At 44.3% G+C, this 12,700-nt stretch overlaps 1 protein-coding gene across 1 annotated transcript in view; it reads right to left on the bottom strand.

Annotated features, from left to right (window-relative positions):
* Positions 1–12,700, bottom strand: part of PPP2R1A (protein phosphatase 2 scaffold subunit Aalpha) — a 2,558,186-nt gene that overhangs the window by 1,163,834 nt on the left and 1,381,652 nt on the right. The window lies entirely within an intron of this gene.

Here is a 12,700-nt window from a genome sequence, read left to right on the forward strand (position 1 = left end):
ACAAATCAGTAGCCCATTTCTGACCCAGACAAGTCTGGCTCCCCCTTTTAATATCCTCATGAAGTGCACCCTCCTTGGGTTCTAGGTCCAGTCCCAGATATGATTTTCCATCCTTTGGGGCAACTCTCTCAAATTTGAAAGCCCTCAGGCTGTTTGGATCCTCCACTTCCAGTCAAGGTCAGAGATCTGAAGCTATGTGATAGAATTACTCATATAATTCATCTCAAAAACCCTCTACCAGAAAATATATGGTAGTAAGTGGAAAAAGATTTACTATTTGGGCCCTATCAAAGAGTCTGAACCCTTCCTCCACTCCTTCAGATGCTATTTTGGATTTTTTTAGCTGGCTTATTTCAGTCTTGGGCTAGCTACTCTGATGCTCAGTTTCAGCTGGTGGCCATTTCCAATTTTCATATGGGTCAGTACCATCTGCCCAAAACTTTCCAAAGATTATGTAAAGCCTTTTTAAAAAGGTACTTTTCTTCTAGGACCTTCTTTGATGGACCTGGTTCCCCCATGGGATCTATCACTTACACCACAGACCTTAGTCAGGGCACCCTTTGAACCTGCTGCCACTGTAGACTTGAAGTTTTTGTCATGGAAAACACTTTTCTTAATTGGCAGTAACTTCCACCAGACAAGTGTCTGATCTTCACACTTTTTTCCTGGAATCCTCTTTACCTCATTTTTAGGAAAGAGACAGTTTCATTATGGATTAATCCTTCATTTTTACTTAAGGTGGCCTCTGAGTCAAATCTGAATCAGTGTATTCATTTGCACAGTATTCTTTCCAAGTTGCATTAGTAAGGGAGAATACATGCTTCACTACATGGACCTTCGTCGCCAGTTAATATTATATTTAGACAGGACCAAAGGCTTCAGGAAATCAGACCAGATCTTGTACCTTTCTTCAAAGCTAATCTTGGTAAATCAGGTTCTAAGGTCACCTTGCCCAGATAGCTTTCTGCCTGCATTTCTTTTGTATGCACTTCTAGTGGTCTGTCCTTATCATCCAAACCAAAAACTCATTTCACAAGGGCCATAACTTCCTCAACTGCCTTTTTTGGTCAAATTTCTTTGAATGACATTTATTCAGCTGCTTACCTGGCTTTATGTCCCATTATAAGCTTGACATTTAGTCCAGATCTACGGCTTCTTTTGTCTCCTCCATTTTGCAGTACCACCTAGTTAGTGTGGATGAGGGCTCTGTCCCACAGGTTGAGGTAGATGGAAAACACAACATGGGATACCAAAGTTATGTACTTGCCATAATGTAAGATTCATGTCGTCTTCCATCCATCACAACCATCCCTCCTGCTGTCCGCCTTCCAAGTTGTCACCATTAATTTGTGGTTGATGGGGGCCTTGCAGGCATGCATGAAGTCTTGTTTTATGGATCACTTCAGTCTTGTCCTCTGTTTTGTTAGATAGCATATTGGGTGAAGGTCAGATATGGGAGGGCAAACTCAATCTGAGGAGACATAGGAGTGCAGGGCATTATGGGAGGGGAGATGAAGCTGTGGAGACAAGATTCTGAAGTGCTGATCATGTCTGATTAGAGTGTATAAGCCACAAGTTGAGCTGGATAAAAGAAGACAATATGAATCTAACCTTATGGTATGTGCATACCTTTCATTTATTCTTCCTTATTATGAAATTGGCCAGGAGCAATTTCCAAACACAACTTCAAAGATTTTATCTTCTCAGACAAGAACAGGGGTGTTTGGTACCCCCCTAATTTCAAACAGTTGCAGCTCACTGCCTGGATGATTCAATTCTGATACATTTTAGTTATCTGTTTTTCATGAGGATGTGCAGCAAGTACTAAACGAGGGAAGAAAGCCTGCTACTAGGAAATCGTATATTGACAAGTGGAAAATATTTTCTAATTTGTGCTTAGCCAATGACCAGGGCTGTAATAGGGTTTGTGTACCACTGGTTCTAGAATATATGAGAGTATTACTATCCTCTAGGGTATCTTATTTCTCTGTCAAGATCCACTTAGCGGCCATTTCAGCATGCCTACCATTGGCGCCATTCTTGTCCTCTTCTTTTTAATTAATTCTTGAAAGAGGTTTTACACACGAGGCCACCATGAAAATAGTTGGGTCCTTCTTGGGAGCTTAACTTTTTGCTGGAAAAATTAACTATGTCTCCATTTGAGCCCACTCATGGCAGATTTATGGTTCATTACATGGGTAACTGTTCTTATTCCATTGACAGCTGCAAAAAGAGTATCTGAATTGCAAGCTTTCATGGTGGGAGAACCTTATCTGATATTCAAAAGGGTCAAGATTACTTTAAGAACAAAATCCATCATTTATGGCCAGAGTAGTTTCAAAGTTTACTTTGGATCAAGATATCAGTCACCAGGTGTCCTACCCAGAACCCGAAAACCAGGGAGAAAAGATTCCACATACTCGAGGCATGCACAGACAGCTCGGATACTGTCTTGACTGGACTAAGTCCTTTAGAAAAGCTGATCAGATTTTTTTCCTATGATGAAACTAACAAAGGACAACCTGTCTCGAAACAAGCTGTCTACTGTAGATAGCTGGCCATCAGATATTTCCTTTTGTTTTTCCCACCGTGCAAATTTGCCCCAGGCAGTATCAAGGCGCACACTTGAGTCTTATCCTGTGTTATGACATATTGGAAAGTGACAGACTCTAGAAGCATTTGTAAAGCATAGCAAACTGGATTCCTTTTCCAGGTCCAGAGGTAGATGTTCTTCGTGTTTTACTGTTGCAGTCATTACATTTGGGTTATCTGCCTGCAGGTAGCCCTAAGCCGGCCTGAATACCAGAGTTTTGGATCCCTGCATTGGATGCTGTCTATTCTTCCATGACGTCAGGTTGTCAGGGGTATAAAACATGCCACCAACGCCATTACATCAGTCTTTCTTGCCACGCTCTGCCTGAAGCAGAAGCAATTCACAAGTGCTGGTCGGCCGACTCCTGAAATTTTCGTTTTCGAGTTTTAGAACCGAAGTCTTCAAAAAAGCGAAGTACCCCGTTGGAGATCCTTTTTCTTGCTCTTAACCGATGTCAGTAAAAGTTAACAATTGTATTACCTGTGGAAAGCAAATACCTCATAAAGATTTTCATTTGTACTGCATTCCTGGCTTAGGCCCAGACCACAACGTCCCTCGCTGTCGGTTTTGTGCCTTATTCAACCCCCAAACTATTCGTCATCGGTCTATTTTTGCTGCAAATTATTTTGGTACTTGGTATAACTATCCAGAAATGGCTTCGGTAAGCCATCTGACTACCGATATTCCGAAAAAACGTAAGGCTAAAGACAGAGACAAACCACATAGGTCCAAACTGCCGACGACGCTTCCGTTAAGCTGGTCGCCAGTCCGCCAGTACTCAGTGAGGCACTTTTGCAGCCCCTGATACCTGCTACTTCAGATTCGCAGGCCTCTACTGAGACCCATTTGGAGTCCGGTATGCCGCAAGATGCTTCTTCGACTATGGAATCTGCAGATGTCTCTACCTTGGATGGGTCCGGCCTACAGACTTGCATTTTGCACCCTTGGGTGACCAGGGCACGTCTGTGAAACCTAAGGTACAAAAGCTTTCCTCGGAGCATAAATCTACCTCGCCGACACCGACTACTTCTGCTTCAGGTACTACGACTGTTACTATATCGTCGCCAGCTTTGGCACCGATACTACTGTCTCTGGCACCAACCGTAAGCCTCTCCTTACTTACTAGAACTTCGGCACAGTGCATGCCTTCGCTGCCTATCTCTGCAATAATGATTCAACCTCCACAACCTGCTTCGAGTGCCCCTTCGACACTGAGCTATCTTACGGCCCCGACTACGATAGATCTGACTCCACTGCTGTTGGTCTCCAAACTTGAGATTTCGGTGCCAGTAGATCCCACACCATGGACCCGATACTCTCCATCCATAGACCCGTTTCTAGGCCAAGTGTATAGCCCATTCCAAGGTCAGCCAGACTCTCTGTCGGGAGTATCCACTAGATCCACCAGGAGCCTTTCAGAACTTGATGTGGTGCGTCTTGTGGATCAGCTGCTGGCAGCCAGGGGGAAACCCATGCCTTCCAGCACGCATCCTCCTATGAGATTTGGGTTAACTTCTCCACGGACTCCATCCTATTCTCCTCCTTTGACCACCTCGGTTCCAAAGCCTCCTGCTTCGACTTCTCTCTTGGAACCCCCTATCTCGGTGCCAGTATTGGACCTCACTTTGGCTCCGGGTGTGTCCCTTTGGTCCTTCGTTCCTACTGAACCAGTCCTTCCTCAACCCCGTGATTGGGCTGCAGGCTCTTCAGTCGTTGGCACAGTCCCAAGTGTTTCTTTGGTTCCATCCACGGTACTGGGAGCCTTGTCTGCTTCGATCCTGCTTGAGACTCTATCCTCGGGAGCAGGTTCGATGGAGCAGGGTGTGACCCTGGGTCTGAGGTTGTCCTTCTCGGTTCAGGGCTTCCATCACTCTTTGGGTGGACCGGCTTTCCATGCGATGGAGAGGGCTCTTGCTTCTGGAAGCATTTTGCTGTCAGAATCCCAGTTTTCTCCCCCTGAGCTACAGCTGTCACAGGCCACCTCCCTGGGACACCAGGCAGGGAAGCCGCTGGAGCCCCCTGTACAGGGTGCCCACTCTTCTGTGTCCTCCTCAGAATCCTCCACTGAGGATCCCCTGCAGAAGAGATTGTGTAAGAGGAAGCATGTAGACTCGCCTGAGAAGTCTCTTACAGAGGACACGGATTTCGATGATGATGAAGGGTCTCCACAGTTGCCCCCTGATGATGTCTCCTTCAGAGACATCCTTGAAATGCTGAAACAGAGGGGTGACTGGAAGCCCACCAATCCTTCTTCAGAGGAGTCTATGTTCCTCCAGGCTTTCTATGCCCGGCCTTCTACCTCTTGGGTAGCCCCGCCTGCAGACAAGCTAGTTCAGCTCATGGTGCAGCATTCCTGGAAGAACCCTGATTCTGTTGAGGCGATCCCTCGGAGTATAAGATACTTTCCCCACCTGAGGAACACCCGCAATGGTCCAGAGGTTTACCAGTTGATGCTATGGTGGTGGTGGTGGTGTTACCCACTAAAAAAGACCTAGCTGAAAACAGTCCTACTGTCCACCCGCCCAACAGAGAGTCCCAGGCCGTGGACAGATTAGGGAAGCAAGTTTTTGCATCAGTGACCTTTGCCATACGGTCCCTGAACTACTTGGCACACTTTACGAGGCTCCAAACAGACTTAATCTCCAAACTCTACTCACAGGGCAGGTGTCTGCCGAGGTGAGGGACAAAGTTGCCTCGCAGCTCGCAACCGTGGAATTGATCAACAATTCGTCCATGAGGTTGCTTTCACATGCAACCGAAGGGGCAGCTAGAGTTGCGGGTGCAGGCATAGTTATGAGACGTCATGCCTGGATGCGCATTTGTGACCTCTCAGACCCCTTCAAGTCTTCCTTTCTGAATGCACTCATCGAGGCAACTTCCCTGTGTTCCTCCAAAGTAAAGGACACTCTGGCCATGTATGAGCAGGATGGTAAGACCCTGTCTGGCATAGGTCTATGTTTTTCCAACCCTCAACATTCCTTTTCCAGGAATCAGAGGAGTGGGAAGATGTGGCACAAAAAATCTCAGGGTCCTTTTCATGCAGCATGTGGTGATGATACCCCCAGGGGCAGAAGGGGTAACAATTCCGGAAGATGCCCCTTTCGAGGCAGAGGGGGTCCACGCAACCAAGGCCCCAGAGACTCCTTCTCTGAGCAGCCTTACCAGAGTTCCTGAAGAGTGGCCCGATTGCTTGTCTCTGGAAGCAGTCGGGGGTCGTTTCTCTCTGCACCAAGCTGCCTGGCACTCTCTTACCACCGATTGTTGGGTGCAGAATATCTTTACCAGAGGTTACACCATTCCCCTCCTATCGTATCCAAAATTTCTCCCAGTCAGAGGGAAGAAGCAGCTTCAGAAGTAAAAAAGTTGTATCAAAAAGAGCCATCCAACTAGTCCCACCAGACCAATGCGGATCCGGATTTTACTCAAGATTCTTTTTGGTGCCAAAAAAGACAGGGGACTGGAGTCCCATTCTGGATCTCAGTAGTTTGAACAAATATTTCGCGCAAACCAACGGTTCAGTCCATCCTCCCTTTTCTCAGGGAGGGCGATTGGATGTGCTCGATAGATCTCCAGGATGCGTATTACCACATCAAAATGGACAAACACTCCAGGAGTCTGCTTCACTTCTGGCTAGGAGCCAATCATTATCAGTTTCGCACTCTGCCGTTCGGCCTCTCTACAGCCCTCAGAGTGTTCACAAAATGCAAGGCAGTGGTCACAGCTCTCTTGAGACTGCAAGGATTCTGGGTGTTTCCGTATTTGGACGATTGAGTCCTTACCACCCCCGACAAGCATCTTCTGGTAACAGCCCTACAATACACCCTTTCTCTGGCAGAAATTTTGGGGATAACTGTGCACTGGGAGAAATCCAACCTTACTCCGGCCGAGCAGATAGAGTTTATCGGAGCGGTCTTCGACACCCGATCCTGTCTGGTGCCACTCCCAGCTCACAGACTGCAGAGGTTGAGGCTTCAGCTCCGGGTGATACTCTGTCAAAACAAAGTCTCGGCAAGAGAGGTCCTTCAGGCCTTAGGATCCATGGCAGATTCCATACCTATAGTGCCTCTTGCAAAATTGCACATGCGAATCCTCCAATGGCTTTTTCTCTCCCAGTGGTTCCCAAACCATCATCCTCTATGTTTTCAGATCTGGATAACCAACTCTTGCAAACAGGACCTTCTTTGGTGGAAGAGGCCAGACACAGCACTTTGTAGCCGCCCATTCCAGCCCCCTCAGCCCAAGCCCATTGTGACCATGGATGCTTCCATTATAGGGTGGGGGGGGGGCAATTTCCAGGGAAAGACAGTCCAAGGTGCATGGTCCACGCTGGAGGCCAACCTGCATATCAGAGTTCTAGTACTGAGAGCGGTGCTGTTAGCGTTGCAAGCATTCCAACCGGTTCTCCCCTCTGGAACAATTGCAGTTCAGTCAGACAGTATGTCAGTAGTCTGGTATGTCAGCAAGCAAGGAGGGACCAAATCCTATCCCCTGTGTCGAGATGCCATGAGAATTTGGCAGTGGGCGATAGATTCCAACCGCTTTCTGATAGCAGCACATATCCCAGGGAGCTCCAATGTGATTGCAGGTAAATTGAGCAGATGTATTCTCTTGCCCCACAAGTGGTCTCACAATCCAGGAGTAGCAGCAGAAATTTTCAGCTGTTGGGGGCAACCTTGCTGCGACTTCTTTGCCTCCCCTTCAAATAACAAATATAGCAGCTATTTTGCCCTATTCCCCCCAAAGGGGGAGTCCCCGAGGGACGCTCTGATTCACGATTGGCCCACGGGACTTTTTTATGCCTATCCCCCCATTCCTCTGATTCCACAATTCATAAAGAAAGCCATTCGGTTGAAATGCAAAGTGATCCTCATAGCCCCATTGTGGCCTCACCAAGTTTGGTTCCCCTTCCTTCGGCCTCATCTGTTGCACCCACCGTGGATTCTGGACCTTATTCCAGACCTGATCTCTCACCCCCAAGGATTGACTCACCCGAATCTGTCCAGGCTCAAGCTTTCAGCTTGGTTTCTCTACTTCCGCTAGTTGCCAGGCAGGCTGACCTCCCCTCTCCTGTTCATGATATCATTCTGGCTTCTCATCAACCATCCACCAGGAAACTATATCGGGACAAATGGAAAAGGTTCTCTATTTGGTCAAAGGAAAGGATGCTAGATCTGTATTCGGCTCCAGTCACTGTGGTCTTGTTATATCTATCTAAGTTTTTTGAAAATGGAGCTGCAGCCTCTACTATACGAGTACACCTGGCGGCAATTTCAAATTATTATAATGGGCTGGAAGGTACTCCACTCATATCACTGCGTTTATGCAGAACTTTTCTCAAAGGAGTTTATCACATCAGTCCTTCAATCAGACAGCCTATAGAACCTTGGAGCCTTACGCTAGCCCTCCAGTCTTTGACTCAACCCCCCCCCCCTTTGAACCTGCAGCGAATTGTGACCTCAAATTCTTGTCATGGAAATCTCTCTTCTTGGTTGCAATCACATCAGCCAGATGAGTTTCAGAGTTGCAGGCTTTGTGCACCAAAAGGCCCTACCTAATTTTTCACAAGGACAGAGTATCATTCCGGATTAACCTATCCTTTCTCCCCAAAGTTGTTTCTGATTTTTATATCAGTCAAGTCTATTGATCTTCCTGGTCTATATTAGAACACCAAACATTCAAAATGTCGAGTGTTCTAATATCGAACCCTACCAATCGAAAATACCAAACATCGAACGTTCAGAACAGCAAATTTTTTCCTAGGGAATAAAATTTGCTGTTCCAAAACACATACACACAACACAAGCACACCAAACAAACAGCAATCCACACACATACACCTAAAATCTTACACCTAACCCTACACTAAACTATACACACACCACTAACTATCCACTTACCTTAACCCAAACCCTAACCCTAAGGTCCGTCACTATTGCACACTCACCTCACCCGCGCCCTAACCCTAACTCACCCTAACCCTCATGTCCACACAATCGCACACATACCTAACCCGCACCCTAACTCACCTAACCCGCCCTAACCCTCATGTTCACATAATCGCACACATACCTAACCCGCACTCAATCGCATATTTACCTGAACCCGACCCATAACTTTCCAACAGAGCGCTGAAAATACCGAAGCAACAGAAACGGACAACCAAATACTTTCCCTAGGAAAGAATTTGGTTTTCTGCTTCTTAGATATTTTCAGCGTTCTCTGAAAATGGGTCGATATTAGAACACTCGACATTTTAAATGTTCGGTGTTCTAATATAGACCCGATCTTCCAGTATTTTTCCCCAAATTTTTCTAATAAAGGGGAATACTGTTTACATTCTTTGGATGTACACATGAAATTGCAATTCTATTTGGACAGGACCAAAACAACATGTAAGCCTGATCAACTGTTCATTTCCTTTTCTGGGCCTAGAATGGGAAACTCTTGTCTCCAGGGTCACTTTATCAAAATGGCTAAGGGACTGCATACGTTTCTTTTATTCAGTTGCAAAAGAAACTATGCCACAGAAGATTAAAGCCCATTCCACTAGATCTATGGCAACTCTGTAGCCTTCCATTCCAGGGCTTCTATCGATGACATTTGTGCAGCAACCACTTGGGCTAAACCCCAAACTTTTATCAATCAATCATAAATTGGATGTGGTCTCCAGAGGGAGAACTGCTTTCAGCTCAGTGGTTCTCAAGAATGTTCTTCCGTAAGGGCCGGCCAAGAATAATAAGGTAGCTGGGGTCTTTGTCCCATCGGTGATGAATGGAAAGAAGATTAACAACATCAGATGAAGTTATGTCTTACCATAACGTTCCATCTGTGTTGTTCATCTTCTTTCATTCATCACTTCCCACCCTCCTTCCCCCGCCAAAGGCTCCTGGCGGATACTTTGGGTCCATGTGGTGTAGGGCATTTGTGCAGAAATGGCCTCTGCTTTACTAGTGTAACTTAGGCAAAATCGATCTGAGGTAACAGGGAGAAGGGCGTTGTGGGTAGAGGCTTAGCTCGAGAGTTTTTTTGGCTGGTGCGAGCTTGGTACTAGGCCGATTTGGTTCCGAGGACTCTGATCCGAACCCATCAGTGATGAATGAATGAAAGAAGATGAACAACACAGATGGAACGTTATGGTAAGACTTTTTTCCAATGAGCTGAGAAGACAAACACTTAAGGAGTAGCCTTGCTAAGTCCCCAAGATAAAACACTTATCAAAGATAAACAACAAAATAAGTATTTCTTCTCACTTCATTAATCAGAGAGCCAACTTACAGGAAAAAATGCACTAAATTATGTTGGTTGTACTTGTTATTTTAGCTAATTACTCCTAAAATCAGAAAGCCAAATTATGACTTATTTATACTGCACAAACTTAAGGACTGTCATATGGCATGTATGCCACATATACATTCCATCTTGGAGTCTTAGTATATAATCTAATTATATCCAGCCAAAGAGAGATAAATTCCAGGGCCGGGAATATATAGATAGATATGTAGCAACAGTTTGGTAGCAATTTTATTAAACAGAGATGGCCAACAATTGCATACAGAAGAATGAGGTGCAGCAAGTTATATAATAAAGGATAGCAGTGTCAGAGGAATGCTGTCTGGCTCAAACAATCAGTAAATAATATATTTATATATATATATATATATATATATATATATATATATACACCGTTATAAATTCCACCCCATATTGCTTAGCATCATAGTGGCATACTATTTCCACTGCCAGTCTCATCATAAAAGAACAGTCCTCAGGTAATTAGTTGTATATTTTTTTTTGTTTATTTTTCCACTGTGAGATCAAGCCTTTGGGCTAAGATGCAGTGGCGTAACTGGGGGAGGGGCGGTCCGCCCTGGTGGCACTTTTTTTTTTTTTTAATTACTTCACTTCTTGCCAAGGGATTGACTTTCACATTTACTGGCGTTCTTCTTTAAGAACTCGTGTCACGTCTCAGACGTCCTGTTCTTCTTTCCACGTGCATGGACTTACTGTCACATTTATTGATTCTTTAAGAACTCATGTCACATCTTAGACATCCTGTTCTTCCTTTCCGCATGCAGTTTTAAACAAACATCAATCCCTTCCTTTAACGTTCATTGCTCTGTGTGTGTCATTCACGGAACTTCATTGCTGAATATAGTAAGTGTTATTCACTGCTTTAACATTCACAGAACTGTTCATTGCTGTGTGTTTGCTTCCTTTAAGGTTCACGGAACTGAACTGTTCAAGTGTGTGTGTGTGTGTGTGTGTGTGTGTGTGTGTGTGTGTGTGTGTGTGTGTGTGTGTGTGTGTGTGTGTGTCTGTGTGTCTGTGATGCCCCAGTTAAGGATACCTGGTTTGTTCCTCTTAAAAGCTGTGGTTTTCTGGCAAATCAGTGAGGACTGAATTCACTAAGTAATGACAGCCATTTAAGTTTCAGTCTTCCTAACTTTCAAGAAACGCATGATAACACAATGCATTTTATTCTAGCAACCTTAAAGATTATACAAGCAATGTTTAAAATGTGTCCCTGGTTTTGGGCCTTTGATCCCCCCCAATAAATTTTGGCTTTTTCTAGATTTCTTGTGCTGCAAAGTTGAGAGATATAGTTGAGTGTCAAGTGCATTTTACAAGGAGCAGATAGCTTCAGGGAAGAGAAGTTTAGTTCTGCTTATGCCAAGTCTTTTTGCTATTTGCAGCTGTTTAGCAAATTATATCACTGTTGTGCTAAAGTATTTAAAAGCATTGTTAATAGCACAACAGGTAGTGTACTTAGTTTTGATGTAGATGTCTGTGGGTTCTACTCCCACAGTATGTAGATAGATTGCAAATACTGTACCGTGTTGTACTTTAAAGGGGGTGGATGCTGCAGTCCTTAGATTATCCTCCTCTGGAGGAGATACCTAGTAACTATGAACCTGTTATCATTTTGCCATCCATTCCCTATTGCAGTCCATCCATCCATCCTCAACCCCTTTCCCCATTTTGCACACTGGGTTGGGATGCCACTTCAGCAGTGATAATCATCTCGAGCCAAGATTTTACACCGCCGGGTGGCTAGCCCTGCTACGGTAGTTTATTCATACACTCACTTGCACACACACTGTCACCTACGGCCAATTTAGAGTGTCCAATTTACCTACTGCATGTCTTTGGAATGTGGGAGGAAACCCCCCATTCCCTATTGCAGTATTACCAGATTATCATTTTTTTAATGTAACATAGACAATTTATTCTTCAAGGTCAACAGGTACTTTATTTGTAGATGAAACAATGAAATATAAAGTTGTTTGCTACCAGCAACTTCTTCGTTAGTTATAGATCTCTTTAATGTGGAATTATTTAGAGATTCTTCATATTTACTAATATTGGTGGATTGTAATGACAGAAGTTTGAGTAGACATTTGGGATGAAAATGTTCTGAACTGGGCAATTTTGTCAGTATTGGTTCATACATTTTGTTTCATTGCTTACTGGAAAAGTGTTCAAAACAGATTTAAAACATGCTGTAACAAGTGTGCTGTATTATACAAGGAATATAATTTAATACAGTCAGGATGGTGAATCAAAGAACACATGTATGATTGCTTGGTCTTAAATATCTGCGCAAGGCCTATGATTTGAAAGCTGTCCAAAGGTAAACTTTGTCTGCCACTGGCCAGATGCATTTTCTTTGAATGTGAGTTTTAGTGCTGTTTCAGTGAATGTGAGTTTCAAGGACAGAGAAGTTTTATTGCCAAGTCTGTTTTCTTTGTGTTTAGCAGATGTCTGTCAGTGTTTGTGCTATAAAATTTAAAGTAAAAGTTTTAAATTAAATCCAAATAACCATTGCAGAAGTAAAGCATAAAACAGTATGCACATTTCAGTGTTTATGGTAAATTGGGAGAAATAGCCAAGTAATGGGAGGCTGTGTATGGGAGGGCCGCATTTGACCATGATTTTGTGAGGGGGAAGGGACAGCAAACTCAAAAACAGTCCCGGGTGGCACAAACTCTAGCTATGCCACTGCTAAGATGTGCTGTCTTGTTTGAGCAAAAACCAAATCACTTTGTCTTAAGTTTTAAAGGCTGAGACTAAAATTAGAATTAATCAGTGCTCTACCCTTGTAAACAA

This window comes from Protopterus annectens, chromosome 8.part0, assembly GCF_019279795.1.
Source record: "Protopterus annectens isolate FY-2018-M chromosome 8.part0, PAN1.0, whole genome shotgun sequence".
Taxonomy (NCBI): domain Eukaryota; kingdom Metazoa; phylum Chordata; order Ceratodontiformes; family Protopteridae; genus Protopterus; species Protopterus annectens.